We start from the raw sequence: 5,103 nt of genomic DNA, 5'->3' as shown, positions 1-5,103 counted from the left end.
ATGTAATCTAGAGAAGACAACAAAAAATGATGTACAATGTATTACTCTTCGTCTGATCTCTAATAACAAGATATTCCTAATTATGTGGTGAGAGAATTTTTGCTAAGAGATCATCTCTTAATGAAGAGAAGGCAAGTTTTTTCTTATGGTTTCTCTCTCCTCCACCTCTGCAATTATCCTAAGTAGAACTTCTAAGATAAGACCATTGTATATGTCCTCATACATCCTTTCCTTGGATGTAAATCAAGTCCATTGTTAATTATTATTGATGCATAAATTGATCTGTATTCATATAAAAGATAGGCCATCAAGCAATCATTAATTGGATGTAAACCAAGTCCGTATTTAATGAACATTAATTAAACAATTGATTTATACCCAACTCTAGAAAGATTAGTTCACTGGATGACTACCCATTAAATGTTCAGTGCATCATCAGTACAATGCAATCTAAAGCCTTCTAAAAAAGAACCTGGCTCAATTCTATATAAGTTGTGTTCTATGAAGAAGATACAAGTACGTCAAGAATCATATAGTTACTATTTCATGAAAATAACACAATTACCTATACAAATGGGAGGTGATTATGTTGTCATATCGGTCTTACTATGCTTTTTGTGTATAACTTTCCACCTCACCTTTGTTGAATCGATAGACGTAGATGTCAATCTCCAGACAAATGAGAAGGTAACCAATAGTTTACTTTTAGATTTTGATATATACAACTTTTTATCAATTGCTTTATGTATTATCCCATTGTTGTGTCTACTTGACCACTTAATCTTGATAATTACTATTGGTGTTAATATTCATAACTACTTTATGTTACTTATATGCCCAACTAAAATTTAGGACACATATGTGAAACAAATACTTATCTTTCAAAGACTATGTACATCAATTATATATGCTAACTAGTCATGAACTATTATTTCCCTCTACAGAACACCACTCTTTTAAGAACTAAACCTTTCCGTTTTCCTTGGAGAGCTGATATCATGAATGAAGGAAGCGACATTGTTTCTCATGTACACACACTCAACCCCATTCTCTGTATATACCTCTCTTTACTTTTTCATGTGTTAGATTTGGGATATTTTGTTAATTTCTTGTTGGGTATTGATCACAAAAAACGTCACAATGTATATGCCAGAGTGACATGTGACAAATATAAAAGGCAAAGTCAAGGTATTTCCAATATAAGCATCACATATTTAAACCATAGAGAAAAAACAGTAGAAATCTAATTCATTCGTGATGTATCTAAATCATTGCTAGTCAATCTAAATTATGGCCAATGGTCCAAGAGACAAGGTGGTACATAAAGACCAGATAAAAGGCATACACCTAAATGAACTTATCTTGATCCCCTATATACCGCGAAAGCTATGATCATTACATACAAAACATGCTACCAAAATACCGTGAACAACAGATTCAGAGAGGCATTTAAGACATACTCTATTGGAGACTTATGCTGACATACCAACTTTATTGGCAATACACTTCACACCTATTAGAGAGAGAATCAAATCTTGTTTCAACCATGCCACAAGGAGAGAAGATGTTGTGAGCCCAAACACGTAAGTAAGACCATCGAAAATGCACATTAACTAAAGCATTGCATGCATCACCACAAAAGGTATAACTGCGTTGGATTGATACCACACCCCATGGAGGAAGCTAAATCCAGTATCATATACTCAACAAGGCCAATGAAAACTAATCTAGACTAACTCCAAGATAGCATGAAAAATTCCCCATTGTAAATGTCTGGTAGGTGAACCTCATACCAAGGCCAAGAACGCACACCCTCACTTGTTTATTATGTCGTTCTCTATAGATTTTTCTGGTTATTTACTAATTTGAGCTATAATCTTCTATCACTAGTATGCAATGTGGCACACAGAGCCAGGACAATTCTACGGCCTTCGAGCTGACATGAGTATATGGGCTTTACCAAATCAAGGAACTTCTCAAGAATCTGGAGCATCCTTACAGATCTATTGTCAAGATGGAGGAAACTACAACTTAATTCAAGTTGGATTTCATGTACAAACATATCACCCATTATGGTAAAGTCAAAATGCTTTTGAATAAACAACTATTTCATAATTTGCTTCTGCTTGCAGATTTCCCCCTCTTTGTACCATAACAGAGATATTCGCTTCTTTACATATTAGACCGTAAGTATAATCAATGTCATTTTAACAAGTTATATATTATTGTGGTCCCCATATAGTTTTCTGGTATTTCGTAGGAGTTAGAGGCACTATTGGACTAAGTAAAAGTCTCTTTACATCCAAAATAATACATGTCTCCTTTTTTTGTTGCTCAGAAGGACTTGAAATCGAAGGGGTGCTACAACTTGCAGTGCCCAGGATTTGTTCCTGCAAGTCGAGCTAATCTGGTGCCTGGACAAGCCGTGGCTCCTCCATCAATTTATGGCGAACAAGACCACTACGTTAGGCTTAGCCTCAACAAGGTGCACCATTTGTCCCATTCTGGAGATTACTATATCTATACAAATTCACAAATATGCTACTATTTCTACAATAAGTAGATGATACATGCGCGTTCCTGCAGCAACCTCATCGAATGAATCACGTAAATAGATGTTATATAAGAGCAACTACAAAAGAGAAAAAGTTGGATTGTAGTTAATAGAATTCCATTTTTCTAACAAAATGTGAAATATGAACTGCATATGTATCCTCAGTGTGCCCAACATATAATCCATTCATGACAACAAAAAATAAATGCAAAAACAGTAATTTATGATGAACATGCATGACTTGCTGGCGTGGCAAGACTGCATGGATAGGAAAAACAAGCACATATGAAAAATATAACTTACGGGGAACATGCATGACTTGTTGATGTGGTATGGATGCACACATAGAAAGAAAAGTAAACTTATAACTAACATGTATGACTTGCTGACGTGGCATGGCTGCTTGAATAGGAAAAATAGGTAGTGGATTGCAACTATTTAAGAATAGAGGATTAAAATTAACAAAGATATATTTTATTAATGTCAAAATTAGTTAGGCATAAGTTCACATGGTTATTAAGTACCATGCTTTGTATTTTATTAAGAAAATATGGAACATTGGAATCTAGGAAATTGTACGCCACCCAAGATTCTTGCAAATAACAACATGTTTTCTACTCTTCTTGTACATGAAATTTATTGTTCATTGATGTCATCAATCCCTTGTTGACTACAGGATCCAAATTCCGGAGATTGGGTGGTGTACCATCATGATTTACAAAAACCATCATTCTTGGGACATTTTCCAAATAAGCTTTGCCCCGGAACACAACGTATACAAGCCTTGACTGGATTCGTGAATTACTTGAAGAATGCACATGGTCCTCCAATGGGTAGCGGCCACTTCCCCGATTATGACGATAAGAGATCTGCGTACTTCAAGCACATTCAGAATTACAATCCAAATGGCCATTCTTCCGACCTCTTTGGCATTCCCATGGTCAAGTTAGTTGATAGGCCAGATTGTTATAGAGCAAATAATTTATTTCACGAATATAAGAAGGGTTATATGTTCAACTATGGTGGACCAGGTGGTTGTGTTGGTTGATAAAAAAAAGTTGTATTGCCATTTGCGTTCAATAAATAAAAAAGACTGTCCCTTGTTTCATTTCACGAATATAAGAAGGGTTATAGGTCTTGATGTTGATTATCACCATTGTCCTAGTTTATTAAATTGTTGGTTTTCACCGCACACTTAAGCCATTCCCATCGCATGCACTTCTGACAGGAGCTAGGTGACAATAGTAAGACAAATCAATGAAGCCTCAAAGCAGCAAACACCATACGATCGGACCTCTATGGGCCCAAATATGGGGCAGGAAACCTAGGTAGAACACTACCAACCAATGTGGAATGTTTATTTTGTGTGTGCACTTGCTGCTGTGGCCAAACCCTCCATCCACTGAAAGTCTGAAGCTTGTCTCAGATAGACTCACTGTGTGCAGTGCAAGGTTGGTGCATAGAGAAAGTGGAGCACACTCCTTCCTGCGCAAGCAGCCGAGTTGACGATGATGATGACGGCGAATTTCTCGTCTCTGGGCATGCAGGAGATGACGGCGAGGATGATGATGGTAATGATGACGGGGGCTGATCGAGCACACACCCCAAGCCGGAGACGGGCACGATGCATGCTTTTGCTTTTGTTTCTCGTGATGACTTGTAGCAGAAAATGTAGAACCTAACACAATAATCTGAACAATCATCGAGTTCAGAGACCTTTGCTACACGACAGCTTTGGTCGACAGGCAAGCAATATTACAAAAATGAAGTCCTTGTCCATATGAGCATTATATATCCAGGAATATGTAGTCCTTGTCCTTGGGGCGGAACAGAAAATAATATATGTTTTCAGGGTTAGGGCAGGACTGGCATGAACTGGATCTTTTTATGTGATGGAAACCAATTTTGGATATGCAATTAGAACTGCTGGATTGTTTTGTCCATCAACTGGAGAGTTGCTCCATATATACATATAGCATGGACTCATGCTTGATCAGGCAGAAAAGAGCTCCAAGTCTTCCCGTCAGTGCTGGAGATGTGATGGAGATCATTCAACTGGAAGCATGCAAAGATACATCCTGAGCTGACTCGGAACCTGCAAGCACTCCTTCTGAGGTGATCTGCCTGCTTGTGCTACTAGCCTCATGTGGCGCGTTTTAAAATTTCTCTTGGAAACATGAACCTTACTTCTGATACATGTGCATGTGCTTATAGCATCCGAGCACTTCATACTTCGTTAATACAGTATAATGAAAGCGGGCAGTGCGTCCTTTTTCTCTAAAAAAATTGTGGTCGGCTTCACCAAACATTCTCTTTTGGCTTGATTGTCCACCATAATTATTTTGGGCACACCATAGGATTCACCCATGATGGTCGTGATGCTGTGCGCAGCATCTCACGAACTCTGATGATCAGATCCGGCACTGCTGCACATAAGAAATATCAGCTGAGCACAACGATCTATCTACACAGGCGTCAGTATATCATTTGGCAGCAGGTGAGCAGGAAGATGCGTCTCAAAGGTTGATACTTGTTGTGGCCTGCCCCTG

The 5,103-nt window shown here is 38.0% G+C and overlaps 1 pseudogene; it reads left to right on the top strand.

The window, feature by feature from the left end:
* The first annotated feature begins 537 nt into the window (after nucleotides 1-537).
* LOC125538213 (protein neprosin-like) lies at nucleotides 538-3,640 on the top strand (annotated as a pseudogene).
* The last annotated feature ends 1,463 nt before the right edge of the window (nucleotides 3,641-5,103 follow it).

This window comes from Triticum urartu, chromosome 1A (assembly GCF_056163025.1).
Source record: "Triticum urartu cultivar PI428250 chromosome 1A, HENAU_Tu73, whole genome shotgun sequence".
NCBI classification, from domain to species: domain Eukaryota; kingdom Viridiplantae; phylum Streptophyta; class Magnoliopsida; order Poales; family Poaceae; genus Triticum; species Triticum urartu.
Note: the sequence above shows the minus strand (reverse complement) of the source record. Positions and strands in the feature narration are given on the sequence as shown.